Genomic DNA, 18,924 nt, shown 5'->3' with positions numbered 1-18,924 from the left:
GATGTCTAGTACAGTTGATGTTTATCATATCATCACATACCCCCACCCTCACCCTCACTCCCATCACTCCACCACTTCCCAAACACCCCACTACCACATCTCACTTATCCCAGTTGACAAGCCCTGCATGCTCTACCAATTCATGGACACCACTCACAGCCCTGCATGGACACTCAGCACTAAAGCATGCACACTATAGAGAACTAATCATCCCACCATACACCAACATACACAAGTGAAAGCTGCCAGGGCAAATACAACCAAAGAGGGTAAGCCATAGATGCACAATATGTCAGACACAGAAACCATAACACATCATTTACATCCCCACAGGTAACCCAGCCAATGTCACTGGAGAGGAGGTGCCAGCAATATCCAGTCCCACAACAGAAGAGGCCCACAGTGATCACAGCAACTCTGGTCCTCTGGATCTTGATGACCAACCTGGCCCATCACGGACCTCTGGACAGCCGGTTACCCAGGCCCAGTCACACACCACCACAAAGCCTCCCCCATCAGGAAACACCACCACAGAACCCACTCAGCATACCCATACCTCTGTCCCCAGGACACATCAATCAGTAGTGTGTCCACCTTTACGGGGACCCCAGGGCACACCTTATACCCATGACAATCAGGGACCTGGGGTCAGTGGCAGTGGGCACACGGTTCAGGGGATAGAGGCACAGGTCCAACAGGGAAACTGGGAGGACTGCAGTGCGCCAGGGGGAGGACAGGCCCAGGGAACCGACTCTCCTGGAGGCACTTGCAGAGATCCTGGGAGCATATCAACATTCCCAGGACACGTCGGGCCAGATCCTGGACAATGTGCAGGAGAACAGGCGGCTGCAGGAGGGACAGTACCAGGGGATCAGGGAAGACTTGCAGGCCATCAACAACATCCTGATCTCCATAGCAGGCAGACATGGCCAATATTATGAGGGAGGCCGTCACACAACAGCGGGTCCCTGCAGCTAGCCAGACATCTGAACAGCCTTCCACCTCCGCTACTGCTAGTGGCCAGGAGGCCCCCCCACAGGACTCACAGGCCACCAGCACCCCTCCCCCTGCAGAAGGAGAACCACCCCGCAAAAGCTCCCTGCGATCCAGACAGAAGCCAGATACACTTGCCAAGACCCCTGCCAGGAAATGAGACTCTCCTATTGTCACCCTTGTGTCCCACTCAGTCACCCTGTCCACCTTAAACTGCCATTGCTCCCCTTCCTATGTCCCCTTGGACAATGCACCTGGGCTACAAACAGACTGGAACAATACCCTGGACTTATCTCCATCATCACCCCATCCCATTGCACTTGCCGTTCTAGATTTTAGCACTTCAATAAACACCCTTGGAAAAAAAAAGAAGTTTGGAGTATGTCAAATTTTTCCAATATGTATTCATTTAAACTGGTACAAAAATTGCAATTCAAATGTACAGAATATGAGCATAGATTAATGAACTGTAGCTGGCTGCAGTGATCACACCAGGAGCATTTGTGAGGTCACCAACATCTGCAAAATGAATTGCCAAAGGGTACAGTAAGTGGGCATAGAAGTGAGAAAAACAGCATGTCAGTGCCACAGATATTCAAACAAATGTAATTGAAAAGTGAAGTAACACTGTCTTACCTGTGTGTCATTGGAAGTATTGTCTGATCACTGATGTTCTGTTTTCCTCATCCTCATCCTCTGCCTCCTCATCCTCACTGTCCAATCAATCAATCAATCAATCATAGTATTTATAAAGCGCGCTATGTACCCGTTAGGGTTTCGAGGCGCTGCGGTGGGGGGGGGGGTGGGGAGGCTGTTTAGCGGTCGAAGAGCCAGGTCTTGAGGAGCTTCGGGGATGCCCGGAAGCATTCAGTGGAGGGCCCGGGGTTGAGGGCGCGGAGCTCTTCGGCCGAGAAGTGGGCGCGGGAGGCGCGAGGACCAGGGGGGGTGGCGCTGGGCGCGGTACAGGCGCGGACGGGCGCAGACGGGCTTGCCTCTGGCGCGCCTCCGGCGCGCCAGCCATTAAGAAGGGAGGGGGGAGGGAGGGGCAGCTGGGAGGCGGGAGGCGGGACCCCCACAGGGTCCACTGCTGGCACACAGGCATCTCTAGCCTCCTCCTCCTGCAGAAAAGGCAGTTAGGCGTCTCAGGGCAAGGTTGTGCAACATGCAGCATGCCAATACTATCTGGCAGACCTTCTTTGGTGAGTAGCACAGGGATCCACCTGTTAGATGGAGGCACTGGAACCTGGCTTTCAGGAGGCCAATGGTTCTTTCAATTATCCTTCTGGTTTGCCCATGTGCCTCATTATAACATTCTTCTGCCCTTGTCCTGGCATTCCTCACAGGGGTCAGCAGCCATGATAGGTTGGGGTAACCAGAGTCACCTGCAAATGTTGAGGGGCAACATTTAGCCACATACTATCCCATATGGCCCACACCATACCCATACCCCAACATGTACTGGATGGGAACCAGGGCTCATCTATTAGCCACACCCTGTGCCTCTGTAGTTGGCCCATCACATTTGGGATGCTGCTATTCCTCAGGACAAAGGCATCATGCACCGACCCTGGATACTTAGCATTGACGTGGGAGATGTACTGTTTCGCCAAGCATACCATCTGTACATTCATAGAGTGGAAACTCTTCCCATTTCTGAACACCTGTTCATTCTGACGGGGGGGACAAATGCAATATGTGTTCCATCAATCGCCCCAATTATGTTGGGGATATGTCCCATTAGGTGAGGATAATGTGCCTGTCCTCCATTGTTGCCAAGTCCACCAGGGGTCTGTACACGGGGATATGTCTCCATCTCCTATTCATCTGCAGTGGTAGCAATCTATGGGGCAAAAGGGTGAGGAGCCGGTCACAAACTGTACCAGGGGGCTACAACAGAATTTTGCATGATGTTAATTTGTAATGGGTAAGTGTGATTTGTACAGTATGTCCTAATTTCACCAGTGACGCAGCAATTATCCAGGGCCTGCCCCCCCCCCCGAAATGGCGTCCGCCTGTCCTGTGTGGAGGGACAGGTGGAAGTGAGGTAATTCCCCTGATGCTGTGCACTGTTGCGGGAGGCGGCCAGGAACCGCTGTGCAACTCCTCATTGGTTAACATTGGGCCCTATGTGTTACAGTGGCCAATGGTGATCTACACCGGCAGTGCCGGTATGCACCGCCGCGGACGTGACCGCCATTTTCTATCTCATCCCTCACTTGCTACCTGATCTTCAACAGGAGAGGACCTACACTGCATGTGCTGTTGTGACCTGTGTCTGGAATCTACCATGGCCCGTGTGACTGGGGAAAGGGCCCCAGCGTTCACTTCGGCGTAGTTGGAGAGACGTGTGGATGGGGTCCGACCCCAGTACGGACTGCTGTATGGGCCTCCAGCCCAAAAGGTGAGTACACTGTGGGCGCGATGTATGTGGCATGAATGCATGGAGTTGTGTGTGTGAAGGCCTCGTGTAAGTGGGGTGGGTGGATGTCTTCTGGGCAGGGTATTGGTTGTGTGCTGGGCCATGTGTGTGTAAATGGTGATGTGAAGGGGTATGGTTGTCCATAAGTGTAACAGGCAGGAATGTTTGACTAATTCTATTTTCCTGTGTGTATTGCCTCTGCAGGTCAGCGCCCATCAAAAGAAGGGTATGTGGTGTGCCATCGCCAAGGAGGTGCGGACCCTGGGGGTCCATGGCAGGTGGAGCACCCACTGTTGGAAACGGTGGGAGGACCTGAGATGCTGGGCACAGAAGACTGCGGAGGCCCAGCTGGGGATGTCCTCCCAACGAGGAAGGGGTGCCCGTCGAACTCTGACCCCCCTGATGGCCCGCATGCTGGCGGTGGCCTATCCTGAACTGGATGGGCGCTTGAGGGCATCAGAGCAGCCACAAGGGGGTGCATACAGTGCCCATGATTACAACTTACGCATGATAGGGTGGTATCTGGGTGGAGGATGTGTGTCAGTGGGTGCCCCTAGGCCAGGCCTGACATTGCAGCATAGGTCCCATGGTGGCTAGGGTTCAGAAGGGAAATTATAGGTACCTAGCTCATAGGCATCCACAGCTGGCCAGGGCTGAGTGGGTCCCAGGTGTGCTGCATTTGGCGGTGTGTGCCCCTCCCCATGGCTTGGCTGCCAACTATTTCTCTGGTAGTGCTATGCCATATTGCGTAGGGCTGTTCCCTGTGTGTGAGGGTTCTGTGTATGCCAACGGTGGTGTTGGTGCAGCCATTGACCAAGTGTATCCTTTGTGTCTTCCCCCCCTTTTTGTTTTGTCACCCTGTCCATATGTGCATTAGCATCATCTGGCGGAGGAGCAGAGGCACCAGCGATGGAGGGAACTGCATCCCACAGGACCCAGGAGGCAGAGTTTACCGACACTGAGGGCACCAGTGGGACGGAGGGTGAGGGGAGCACCACGGGGGAGACTGGAGGGGACAGTTCTGACAAAGATACCTCCTCCAATGGAAGCTCCCTGGTGGTGGTGGACACCTCTGTGACCACCCTAGCTACAGGTACCATCGCCACCCCCTGTACAAGCACCGCCCTCCCAGCAGCCCCACATTGTGTTGCCTGTGCCTGCTCACCCAGGAGGGTGGGCATCTCCTTCACCCCAGGCACCTCAGACCCTTCCCCAGTTAGCCCTGCTGCCCTGAGTGAGAAGGCTATTGACCTCCTGAGATCCATCTCTGTAGGGCAGTCAACCATTGTGAATGCCATCCAGGGGCTGGCAGCCCAGATGCAACAGACTAATGCATTCCTGGAGGGCATTCACACTGGATTAGCAGCCCAACAAAGATCGATCCAGGCTCTGGCATCCTCTCTGATGGCAGCCATTGTCCCTGTTTCTACCCTCCCCCCTTCAACTTCCTCATCCCAGTCCCATTCTCCTCAAACTCCAACCCATCCCAAGCACACAGGCAGACGAGCATGCACACAGAACAACACACAAGAACGGTACAGGCAAACACAAGCACCACACTTCATCCCACAGACACTCACACAAACACCACCCAGATGCAGATACACCAAAATCCATTATTTCCACTGTCTCGTCTCCCCCTCCTCCTCCTTCTCCTCCACCTCCCTTCCAGTTCCGTCTACACTCACACCTGCCTGCACTACATCATCATCCACTACCAGCATCATCACCACACCAAGCAGAACACACACCTCACTGGCAGACAACCTCCACAACAGTCCCCTGTGTCCTCTCCCACTGTGTCTGTCCCCCCTCCTAAGGTACACAAACGCAAGCACTCAGACACCCAACAGCCATCCACCTCACAACAGCATCCAGCCCATGCACCTGCAGCCAAAATCAGCAGACAGACACCTCCAACAACCACTCCCTCTTTCTCCACTCCCATTCCTTCTCCCTCTTCCTGCCCCAATGTTCCTAAAAAACTGTTCCTATCCACTACTGACCTCTTCCCTACACCTCCCCCCCATCCTGTATGGCCAGGGTAGGGAGAACCCAGCCAAGCACCTCAGCCACCCAGTCCACTGGCCCAGTCATCACCACACCCACTTGTGGTGGAAAAGGATCCAGGTCACGTGTCCTGAAGGTGAATGACCCTGCACCAGGCATCCTCAAGACAAAGGACCCTGCCCCAGCTGCCAGAAAGACCAAGGAGCCTGCCCCAGCAGCTGCTAAGAAGGTAAAGGAGCCTGCCCCAGCTGCCAGGAAGAGCAAGGAGCCTGCACCAGCAGGCAGGATGAGTAAGGGGCCTCCACCAGCAGGCAGGACGAGCAAGGGGCCTGGGGCAGCAACTGCGACGGAGCCCCCACCACCAACCATGGTTGTGCAGCCGTCCACGGTTGCAGAAGATGGGCACGAGCTTCCCCCCACCAGCAGCACCAAAACCTCCAGTAGGCAGCCGTCCGAGGTTGCAGGGGATGGGCAGGAGCCTCCCCCCACCAGCAGCACTACCACCTACAGTGGGTAGCCGTAAGAAGTTGCAGGGGATGGGCAGGAGCCTCCCCCCACCAGCAGCACCACCACCACTGAGCCGCCGTCACCGCTGGCGAACGGTATGTAATCCTGCCTCCCTGGGTTGCTGTGCGCCCTGCAAATACAGTGGGTATTACACCCACATGAGAGACTGTGACCTTACACTCCCCAGGATCAAGAGCACAGGACTCTATGCCCCCTCCAGAACCAGTGGTAAGACACCCACCTAGCCAAGACTCCCCAGGATCAAGAGCACTGGGCACAATGCCCCCTCCAGAACCAGTGGGTAAACCAACCACATAGCCAAGACTCCCCAGGATCAAGAGCACAGGGCACGATGCCCCCTCTAAAACCAGTGGGTAAGACACCCACATAGCCAAGACTCTTCAGGATCAAGAGAACAGGGCACGATGGCCCCTCCAGAGCCAGTGGGTAAGACGCCCACATAGCTAAGACTCCCCAGGATCAAGAGCACAGGGCACAATGCCCCCTCCAGAGCAAGTGGTCAAGTCACCCACTCAAGAGACTGTGACCTTGCACTCCCCAGGACCAAGCACAGGGCATTTTGCCCCCTCCAGAGCAAGTGGGCAACTCACCCACTCAAGGGACTATGGCCTTGCACTCCCCAGGACCAAGCACAGGGCATGGAGTCCCCTCCAGAAACAGTGGTGTTGTTCCATCTCCTGGCTGAGGTGCCCCCCGTCCCCGTCCTCCTGAGGTGCCTGCCTATTTACCAACTGATGCCCCTGCTGTGTTCTCTCTGTGTTGATGCTGGTGACATGTGTGGCTTTGGAGGTTGGCCTGTGGCCACTTGGGCTACGAACATTGTGGACTGGGCTGTATCCCTTTTTGTGTATATATGTATAGATCTATTTTCTGATGGATACAACTACCTGTGGATTCCTCACCTAATGAATTCTCCCAGTGCGCCAGCATTAGACAGAAATTTTCTTCCTAGCTCTGCATGTCGACGAGGATGTCACTATTGCCCGACTCCCACGCGACTCCATCTGACGTCATTGTGGCAATAAGAGGACCTCGCCAGCGTGCTGAAGTCAGTTCCCTTTTTTCCGTGTCTTTGAAGCATAACGGTTTTTCTCCTGGCTCTTGGGGAGCTACTGTTTCTCGAAGGTTTTGTTAAAATGTCTCCACCTCGTAAATCAGGATTCAAGCTTTGTAGAGAGTGCGGGGGTCGTATGTCGGTGACGGACCGACATAATGACTGCCTGTGATGTTCGAGTTCCGAGCACGACGTGGAGGAGTGTGGTTCGTGTAAAAAAAGGAACGAGAAGCCAAGCTGTTTTTAGCCAAGGCTAAAAAGAAAGAGAAGCATAGGCATCGGAGGTCATCTTCAGAGAAGTCCTCGAGGTCGCATAAGAGATGGAATCTACATGATTCCCGGCGTCAGCATGATTCCCGGTGCCGTTCGGAGAGAGACCGATCTCGGTCGAGTTCACCATCTATTTGGCTTCGTCCAGCGTGAGATGTTAGTCTGACGGTGACTCCTCAGCCTGAGAGCCCTCTGGCTTCTCCGGCGCCGTCGGTCTTTGAGGTGGTCAAGCCTCACCAGAGTCCTTGCTTCTTGCCTGCAGCGCAGTCGGAAGTTCCTGATCCAGCACCGACGCCGCAGGAGTATCCAGCATTCCCGGCTTCAGGGGCGGATCCGGCGGTATTCTTGAATGCTATGTTTAATATCTTTAACCCCATGGTCCCTGACGGTGCAGCGGCTGGTCCCTCAGGTCCCTTGGCTTTTGGATTTGGCGTTCCGGCTTCATACAAGCCAACGCCGTTCATGCCCTTCTGTCCAGCAGAGGGTGCTGGTCCAGCGCCAGTGCCGTTGGCATCGCCGAGGAGACCTTCGATGCCGATGGCTTCTGTTGATCCGGTGGCGCCGATGACTTTGCCATGAATCCAGTCGACTCCGGGGAAGAGAGCCCTGTTTATCCATGGAGCTGATGGATCCGGTGTCGGATGAATCCGGAGACCGGGGTGTGTCTCCTGGGCCGCGTCAGCCGAGGTTGTCGACGTCAGCCAATTCTATGTCGACCCCGAGGATACAGGCCAGGCTGCGCTCAAGAAGAAGAGCTCTGAGGCTTTTGGAGGAGCAAGAATATAGAAGGCAGCGCCTGGAGGAAGAAGAGATCGCTGAGCCCCTGGGGGACTTTCAGGGTTTGGACTCCGTGAGTGGTCTCGATACTTCCCCTGAGTGGGATCAGCCTCTCCTGGGGAATTTACTGAGGAGGCTGCCTCGTTCCATACGGTGATAAGGAAGGCGGCGGACTTTCTGGGCCTTCTGCTATCGGCAGCTGAGGTAAAGACGAACATTCTGACGGAAGTCTTGCATCCTGCTTCGGCTGCTGCGGAACCACTCCTTCCGTTCAACAAGGCTCTTACAGAATGAATCCTGGAAGTCTGGAGGAAACCTATATCTTCGACTGCTGTAAGCAGATCGGTAGTGAGAAGATATAAAGTGGCTCCTGGGGACCCAGGATTCCTCTCTCGGCATCCGACACCGGAGAGTCTGGTGGTTTAGGCCTCGTGCTCCTCGCGTTCGGCTCCTGGTTCCTTCCCTGGGGCTCCATCGGACAGGGAGTCAAAAAGGATGGAGCAGTCTGCCAAGAAGATTTTTTCGTCGTGTAGTATGGCCCTTAAGTCTGCAAATGCCACTTGTGTTTTGGGAAGGTATATTCATGCCCTGATGGGCGCGGCCAAGGCTGTGCTGCTTGATTTGCTTCAGGATATGCAAGGTTTCCTGTCTGATGCGCAAGCATCAGCGACTCAGGTTATTCAGTTGGGGCTGGATTCGTCGGACTCGGTGGCCAGAGCAATGGGCACATCCATTGTCACCAGGAGACATGCATGGTTGAGGTTCTTCTGGATTTTCAACAGATGTAAGACAACCCTGTTGAAATTGCCATTTGATGGGGACAAGTTGTTTGGTTCCAAAGCTGACTATGCTTTAGAGCACTTTAAGGAGAGCAGGGCTACCACCAAGTCCCTAGGCCTGCAGGCTTCTACGACCACCCCGTAAAGGTCTTTTAGAAGATTCAGGGGGTTTAAACGAGGAACTTCCTTTCAGGGGAGACCCCTACCGGCAGGCCAACAACCGTCTAGGCTTCCCTATAGGTCCTATAGAGGGCGGGGTAGGGTTAGAACGAGAGGTCAGCAGCACCCTGCCTCTTCCTCTTCCTCCGGGGGGTGCAGCCTTAGTCCTCCATCCATTGCATCCCATGCTTCTCCTGTAGGGGGAAGGCTGTTTCATTTTTTCTGCATGTGGGAGTTGATTACATCGGACTTCGGGGTCCTCAATATTGTGGGGAAAGGTTATGCCCTTCCTTTTCAGGAGTTTCTCCCTCCCATCCCTCCCCGTCCATCCTTTTGCATGGAAGACCATCTCCTGTTGTAGCAGCAGGAAGTTCTAGTCCTTTTATCAAAAGGTGCAGTGGAGTTGGTTCCAGAGCAGGAAAGGGGTCAGGGTTGTTATTCGAGATGTTTCCTGATCCCCAAGAAGGATGGTTGTTTGAGGCCGGTTCTGGACCTGAGGGTTTTGAATTGGTTCCTCAAACAGGGGAAATTCAAAATGCTGACCCTAGTGCAGGTGCTTCTGGCATTGAACAAGGAAGATTGGATGGTGTCTGTCGACTTACAGGATGCTTACTTTCATATCCCTATTCTGAAGTCGCACAGAAAGTATCTCCGGTTTGTAGTAGGGTTGCAACACTACCAATTTGCAGTCCTTCCTTTTGGTCTTACTTCAGCACCTCAAGTCTTCACAAAGGTGATGGCGGTGGTTGCAGCAAATCTCAGGAGGAAGGGAATATCGGTATTCCCTTACCTGGACGATTGGTTGATCAAAGTGAAGTCTCCGGAGCTCGTGCTGCATCACCTGCAGATGACAACCCAGTTGTTGTCCGATCTTGGGTTTTCGGTAAACGTGCCCAAATCTCACCTGGAGCCCTCTCAATGCCTCCTTTTCATAGGGGCAGTACTGGACACAATATTGAATCGGGTCTATCTGCCGCCTCAGCGGATTCAGGACATTCAGGCGTTGATTCCAATGTTTCAAAGTGGAGCGGTTATTCCAGTCCTTAAGGTCCTTCGTCTGCTCTGTCTGTTCGCTTCGTGCATTATGTTGGCCACTCATGCACGTGGCACATGAGGGCTTTTTAGTGGTGCCTCCACAAGCAGTGGTTTCAGCACAGAGGGGATCTCGAGGAGTCAATAAAGTTCTCCAGAGACACTGCAGCAGATCTACGATGGTGGGCTGCGGATGGCAACCTTTCCCAAGGAAGGCGTTTTCGCTACCACCACCAGTACCCACAGTTATAACGGATGCCTCCGATCTAGGGTGGGGAGCTCATCTGGGGGACCTGGAGGTCAAAGGTCATAGGTCTCCAGTGGAACAGATGTTTCATATCAATCTGTTAAAATTGCGGGCGATACGTCTGTCTCTCAAGGCCTTCCTCCCTTCCCTTTGCGGTCAGTCGGTTCAGGTCCTGACGAACAAGACTACCGCGATGTGGTACATCAACAAGCAGGGAGGAGTAGGGTCGTACCTTCTTTGCAGAGAGGCTCTGCGGCTCTGGTCCTGGGCACAGGACTATCAGATTTGCGTAGTAGCAAACCATCTGGCTGAAGTTCTGAACGTACGTGCGGACAGTCTCAGTCGGCACTTCTTGGTCGATCACGAGTGGCGTCTCCATCCAGACCTGGTCCTTCACATCTTCCGGATGTGGGGATTTCCTCAGGTAGACCTCTTTGCCACTCGGGAGAATGCGCACTGTCTGTCGTTCTGCAGCCTCCAGTATCCAGTGCAAGGAGCGTTGGGGGACGCGTTTCAGATGTCCTGGTATGGCCAGTTGCTCTACGCATTTCCCGCCATACCCTTGATTCCTCGGATTCTGAGGAAGATTCGCCAAGACCGGGCCCAAGTCATCTTAATAGCTCTGGATTGGCAAAGAAGGGTGTGGTACACAGACCTTCTCCAACTCTCACTGTGCCCTCCGCTCTGTTTTCCTAACAGGGCAGACCTCCTCTCGCAGTCGCAGGGGCAGGTTCTACACCCCCACCTCCAGAGCTTGCACCTTCATGCCTGGAGATTGAACGGGGCAATCTGAGTTCCTTTTCTCTCCCGCCAGAAGGGGTGTACGTTATTTTATCGGGCAAGCGACACTCCACCAAATCTATCTATGCTGGCAGATGGGAAAAATTTGTTGCTTGGTGTGGAGAGAAGCAAATTGATCCTTTATGGACCCATTTGTCGGACATTTTATTGTTTGCGTTGTCCTTGGCGCAGAGGGGTTGTGCAGTTGCAAAGGTTAGGGGCTATCTGTCGCCATTGTCAGCCTTTCTGTGCCCTCCCGATCAACCCTCTTTATTTAAGTCCCCTTTAGTTATAAGGTTCTTAAAGGGTCTGACCAATAGGTTTCCTTCTACTCCGTTTATTATGCCTCAGTGGGATTTGAATTTAGTTCTTACATTCCTGATGGGTTCGCCGTTTGAACCTTTACATTCATGTCCATTAAGGTTTTTGGTATTAAAGACTGTTTTTCTCATAGCCATCAAGTCGGCTAGGCGAGTGAGTGAACTTCAAGCACTTAGCGTTAAACCCCCTTTTACTTCTTTTCATGCGGACAAGGTGGTGCTGAGGACCAGGGCGGCTTTCCTACCAACAGTTGTTACACCCTTCCATTTGGGACAATCTATAACGCTCTCGTTTTTCTACCCTCCTCCCCATCTATCAAAAGAGGAGGAGAGACTGCATCGGCTTGACCCGAGGAGAGCTTTAAGTTTCTACATCGAGAGAACAAGAGAGTTTCAGGTGGATGATCAGCTCTTCATTGGCTATGTGGGGAAGAGGAAAGGCAAGGCTGTCCACAAAAGAACACTGTCCAGGTGTCATTCTTTGCATAAAAGTAGGTTATTCCTTAGCAAAGAAGGTTCCTCCTGTTCGAATTAGAGCCCATTCCACCAGGGCTAAGTCGGCCTCTTCGGCCTTGGCTATGGGTGTTCCTGTGGATGAAATTTGTAAGGCCGCAACTTGGGCTTCCCTCCACACTTTTGCAAAGCATTACTGCTTGGACTCGGAGGGTAGGAGGGATGGCCATTTTGCACGGTGCGTGCTGTGGGATTTCTTGGTGTGACCATGCAGGCACCCGCCACCGAGTGCGGTACTGCTTTGGGACTCTATTCATTAGGTGATGAATCCACAGGTAGTTGTATCCATCAGAAGAACAAGCTACTTACCTTCGGTAACGCCTTTTTTGGTGGATACACTAGCTACCTGTGGATTCCTCACGGTCCGACCCGCCTCCCCGTTGCCTGGTTGGTCATACCAAGATTTCCTTGGGTGTGTGTAAATAAGGATGTGTATTTATATTTGATTGTACATGTATATATATGTACATATATGTGTGATATATAGATATTTATATTTGTGTATTTTTGCTGTTTTTATTTGATTAAATATTGCGTATTATGTTTGATTGATGTAGTCATGTCAAGTATGTGATGTCAGGTGATCACCTGTTCCCCTCAAAGGCACGTAAAAAATGGTGAAAACTGAAGTCAGCATGCCGGCGAGGTCCTCTTATTGCCACAATGACGTCAGACTGAGTCGCGTGGGAGTCGGCAATACTGACGTCCTCGTCGACGTGCAGAGCTGGGAAGAACATTTCCGTCGAATGCTGGCGCATTGGGAGAATTCATTAGGTGAGGAATCCACAGGTAGCTAGTGTATCAACCAGAAAAGGCGTTACCGAAGGTAAGTAACTTGTTCATCTTGCCTAAGTTATTTATCTTGATGTGTTGCTCTCATTACATTCACTTTTTCAAAATCGTTTTGTCCTTGCAATATTCATCAGAGTTACGGGGTAAAATGTTTTTGAGATGCAGCTGATTGTATGTATGATGTTGGGGGGGGGTTGCGTGTGTGTGTTACTCTTTTTTTCCTTCCTCCCTCCGTTGTATGCTAGGCGGCTGTACTCACCGTTGTTGTCTTCGCCAGTCTTGGTGTTCGTGGTGGAGCAGCACGTAGAAGATCATGGGGAAAACATGCAGCTCAGGCTCGATGGCGGCGTGCTTGTTCCCTGTATCTCCAATGGTGAGTCCTTTCCCTTCTGAGCACAGTTTCTGCCAGGCTTTTGATGTCGGTGGTACCACCCCGGAAAAGTGTCTTAATATGGTGGGCGAAACATTGACTTCTGCCTGGCTGTAGGCGGCTACCACCTTGGTGGCTGTTGTTTCCGCACTGGCGGTTGGTGTGGTACATTGGCATCTTTAGACTTTGGACTTAGCACCCTTGTTTTGGCAATAGGGGAGGGTGTTGGTGGTCCATTTCAGCCTAGCTTTGGCTTGCAGGTCTGTACCCTTTTACCTATATAACATGCTCTGTTTTCGTTATTCGTGTGTATTAATTTTATCATTGCTTGCATTTTAGAGGAATTGTTTTTATTTCATGATCAGTTGCCACTCCGTGAAAGCGTTATTATTAGTAATGTGCATATTAAATTGTCATCATGTTCTTTTGCTTTACGTTGGACAAGAACAGAATGTGAACGTCGGGAATTTGTTATGATAGTGCTCATACAAGTTTGCGCACACGATCTATTATTTAGGTACATACCCATGCCAGGATGTCTGCACGAACAATAACATGTGCCTTATAAAAAATACCTTGTGAGACCAAGGCCATTAGAGGGAGTTCCACCCAGGATAGTCCATCCATACTACACGTCACTTTGCAGCAGACTTCAGCCTTTGTGTCTCTATGAAGCCTGATTTGGAGATTGGAGGCCAACCTTGTCCTAAGGTAGTGGGGGTTGAGGCACATCTCATGGACACAGCTTTGCCAGATTAAGTTTATCACGCTTACTCTCTTTAGGGTAGAAAACACGCTTTAGGGAAAATTAGCATATTCATCATTATTGCAATATGTTGAGGTTTTTCATATTTACATTGCTTATTTTCGCAATCCTGATTTTGCTGCTTGTCATTATGCTAATCATTGCAGCTCACACATTTTATCGCAGATTGCAGTCTTTTCAGTAAATGTATTGAAAACTATCCTGCATCTTCTTTCTTGCCTATGCGTGTGTGTAAGGGACTTATTGCTAACAAGAGAAAAGGGTGAGACTTGTTCAACCACAATTTGCCCTGAGAGGTTTTCAGAGTCCATGCACAAGGCTGCCAGGAATCACCTTTACTATTTGTGTTTTGGTGCGGTGCTGCTAGAGAGCTGAAAGGATTGGGACAGCAGTTGCCATCTGATGTAGGAGTGACTCAGTCACCTACAAGCAGAGGTGCTGGCACCCCTAATCCAGCAGTCTTTTAGATATACGAAAGTCCTTATGACAAAATGAATTATTACATCTAATTTCCAGTGGATAATTCTACTTCGAACAATACCAAGGCCGTTCTATGGATTGGGAACATACCATATGCGGTTGGTGCCATTGATGCAACTCAGACTGCATTTGTTCCCCTTCATTACAGAGAGTAAATGTACCACAATTGTAAGTATATTCACTCCATCAATGTGAACTAATGATGATGTAGATATCTGCAAATATAGCAGCTCTCTACATCATCAAAAAGTGTACAAGATTTGCAGGTTCCACCATTGACTTCCTAGTGCTATGTGACAGCTCGATTCCACAACAGATGGCGGACCTTGTTCTGAGGAGGACCTAGCTTGCCGGAAAGTTTGAAACAGTATGTTGATGCAATTTTTGTGGGAAGATTGGGCCCTTCCAAAAATATTTTTTTTGTCTTAATATATTTTTCAGGGGACTCAGTTTATCTAGCTTTTCACACCTCTAAGATACCCATCAATGGTAGGGGAAGTGCAGTTCAATGAGGTCCAGTGTGTTAATGAGGTGTCCTGTGGATTGGGCCATTCAGCACCTGAAGGCCGGGTTCCGGTGCCTGGGCATGACCAGAAAGGCCATCCTCCATTCTTATGGCAAGGTCTGCAAGATAGTTGTGCAATGTTATATGCATCAAGACATTGCACTGCGAATAAACGTGTGGTTCATCCCTGATGCCTATTACCACTGAGAACTTCCAGGGTGATGTTGGTGACATGCACCAACAAGTTGATAATGATGGGGATGAAATTAAGGCATTGACTTCTAGTGTGAACTCATGGAATACATCTTTGCTTGATGGTAAAGTAAATATAAGGACTTTATATTGCCTATGGAAATATCCTCTATTAGATGTTTTGCTACTAATCCTCAAATTTCTTTTCAGATTGTGATTTTTCTTTATTTTCAGATTGTTCTTGAGTTTTATGTTTGTTTTGAATGTAAACTTGTATATTTGCAATATGTTATAAAAAACTATTGCCGTGCTATATGACAATGTATTTTTTATCTGCTGATAATTGGTTATCACAAATTGTGTAAAATACCAAAAGACAATAGAAAATTTGTTGCAAACATATTTGTATTTCTACTTTGTTTCATAGGTAATATCATCCTTTCATCTGCTCTGGTAGTAGCTAGTCATAGGTAGAAACCTTGGAGAGTTGCACACATACTGGTTATGGAGAGATCTGCAGTACGTTGCCTGACCACAGGTGGAATGGTCAAAAAGCAGTACATTTCTTCTAGACATGGAGTGAGATCAATGTAAATTGCTTTCATCAAAGATGCCCTACACATGTGGTGTGTATGTCAAAGGCTGTCAAAGGGAACTTGGTCTTGATGTTGTCAGCTACATCATATCTGTGGAAACTTGATGTAGCTTATTTCCATGTCTGAGTATAGTTTCTCTATAAAACATGAGAACAGTCCTAAATATGGCTGAATACTACCATTTGCGTTGCTAATGTATTTGGAGGACCAGTTTGTACCGAAAGGTAACACTAACATGTTATCTTTACAATATTTTGAATCTATACATACCTTTCATTGTAAAAGTCATATTGTTTTTGACATTATGTACTATACAGCATTTATATATTTCTATATACTTAATTGCAAAGGTTGTATCCTCCTTGCATGCATGTTTTGTATGTGGACAAGTGTTTGTACACATTACTGACATGTCCTTCTCTCTTGCTGGGCTTTTGGATTTCTAACACTACTAGATTAAAATGCAAATATGACAAGCAACAATTGATGTTGTACATACTGAGCTTTCATTAATTCTCAATTCTCAATTTGTATTTCGATCACATGTATGTTGTATGTGTAGACTAAATGAGTACCTAATATGTTAAATGAAAATTGAATTATGTAAGATTTGAAAACAAAACAATGTTAATTTGTAATATTTGTATATGAAACAGCTCTTCTAACTTATTATTTCTATTAATTAGTTTATATTTTTCAAATGCAAAAAAATACAATTATTTTGACATCGCTTTAAATTCTCTGAAAATATGTTAACTTGTTTGTTAGATGAGGAATTAGTAATAGACAAAGATTGAGTGGAGTCCTTTTCCCAACAGCAGTTTGTGAGGGGCGGTAAATGTGTTTAGACAAGGTGGATAAGGACAATAGTCCTGACACTCACACTAGGACATCACAGTTTACATCTCGTAGTGGTAGGTGCTGAGGCATTGTCCTCAACCAGCTGAAATGAATGACCAGATGGGAAACTGAACCGGTCTGTCAACCAGGGCTGCTGGCAAGTGGTCAGTGTGCAACAGTGCCCTACATTCCAAGGAGCTGCCAGCTGTAGATGTTTCTAGGACCAATCTACAGATGGTGAATGGACACAGACAGCATCAACTAAATCAGATACGGCTGCGAACAATGTTCCAAAGCCATCCTGCACCACAGAAGAATGTAAAGAGGTCATTTTGGGCAAACTGGATGTCATTTTGGGCCCTTATGAAGCTGTTCTGGGCTGTTAGGTGGTCATTAATATTGCCCAACTGATCCTCCTGCCATGTACCTAAAACTGTCAGTTCTCCATTGGGACATAATATAGCCTTAGAACCCGCCGTAGCGGGCTCTACCGGCTATTAAAGGCCCGCTCCCCGCGTTAAATGCCCGAGCCGAAGGCGAGGGCATTTAACAAGGGAGAGGGACTTTAATAGCCGGTAGAGCCCGCTACGGCGGGTTCTAAGGCTATTAGAACATTCTGCCACACAGGGCAGAATGTTCTATTAAAAAAAAAAAAAAATGTTCACAGAGCCCGAGGGGATTTAAATCCCCTCGGGCTCCGTGAGGCTTTGTTCACAGCTGTTGCTGTGAACAAAGCGTACATTGGAATGTTGGCGCTGCGGGCTTTTACTGGCCTGTAAAAGCCCGCAGCAGTCCATTGTCTTCAATGGACATGCCAACATTCTAATGTTCTAATTAGCAATCTGTTACCCAATACAGAGAAACCAATGTTTTGCGTGAAAAGGAGTTCTGGTATCAGTTATTTGGTAGAGAGAGAGAGAGGCCTTGCACAAGCTTTAACAACCATATTAAACTCACTGTGGGTATTCCCATCTCTGGTGGGGCATTAAAATGTAGCGATCACACTGCTTTTAAATATTAGATCAAAACCAAAGGCTTTAACTACAACAACTTCCCATTTGATCTAAAGACATTTACTAATTGTAATATAAGCGATGTCATTTATGGGATTTGGTACTTCGGCAACATGATTTGTGCGGGTCAAACCACACAGAAGATCAATAGTTGGATTCTACAGCATAAAAGCTACATCACATAGTCAACTGCTGGGACTCTTGTTGAACACTACCAACTTCTTCAGAACACAGCAGAAGAAATCTGTTGGCAAGCAATCAGACATGTGATGCCTCATCAAAGAGGGGGTAACCAAGCAAATGGACCCATGAAAAAAGAACTGAAATAGATTAGGTTGATTCTATTGCACATGGACTCAACAGAACGTATGACTGAAAACAGGCTGTTCTATTTTAGATATATGGACTTGGTTATGCTTGAACAAGTGTATCTGTGTCTCTGTTTGTATTATTTTTGTATTCACATGGGATCAAGGGAAAGAATGAAAACACTGCATTGATAATAAAATAATAATTGATCATGACCATGGTAACAGAACAGAGGAGAACCAACTGCCTGAAACTCAACTCCGACAAGATGGAAGTACTGGTCGTCGGAAACAGGACATCTCCATGGAATCAGTGAGGGCTGCCTGCTTCCACATCCTACGTATGCTACGAAAGATAGTAAAGTGGCCACCAGAGAACACCAGATGCACCTTCACACAAGCACTCATCACAAGCAGACTCCACTCCGGCAATGCACTCTCCACCAGAATCTCCGAGGACCTCCTAAACAGACTTCAAACCTTCTAGAACAGTACAGCAAGACTCATACTCAACCTCCCTTGCCGCACCTACATCTTACCCCACCTCAGAGAGATCCACAGGCTTCCCAATCACAAACATAGTTGATGCAAACTCCTCACGAATACACAACACTGGACCTGCATACCTGAACAACCGCATACGCTTCACTAGAGTGCCAGACACCTACACTCAGCCTCACTCTCACTCGCGCATACTCCTGCATTCACAAAAGCAGAGCAGATTGCTGAATCTCCTACAATGCAAGCAAACCATGGAACCATCACCCACAACACACTAGAACCTCCTCCTCACTTCTGGAGTCCTGCAAGAAGCTGAAGACCTGGCTCTTTGAATAACTACACAGGAACCACAGACATAACTTCTGCTCAGGTGCCTAGATACCCTCACAGGTGATTAGAACGCTATACAAATCGACATAGCACAACATAACATTGGTTTATCACTATGTAGATCCATAATTTGTAAATATAACATGTTACAAATAGGTGATTTTTCAAGCAAAATGAATCATAGGTCCATGTGATAACGACCTTTCACATAAATGCATGCCTTCCTGTGAGTTGAGAATATTTTTATTTTGGAAATGTCCTACCTTCATGGTGAGTTACCTGTCCTTCCTTCTCACACCTCCCGCACTGTATTTGTCACTTCTGCTTGTATGCGGCCGGGGATGTGAGCT

The sequence above is a fragment of the Pleurodeles waltl genome, chromosome 8 (assembly GCF_031143425.1).
Source record: "Pleurodeles waltl isolate 20211129_DDA chromosome 8, aPleWal1.hap1.20221129, whole genome shotgun sequence".
NCBI lineage: Eukaryota > Metazoa > Chordata > Amphibia > Caudata > Salamandridae > Pleurodeles > Pleurodeles waltl.
The sequence above is the reverse complement of the archived record's forward strand: the minus strand, read 5'-3'. Positions refer to the sequence as shown.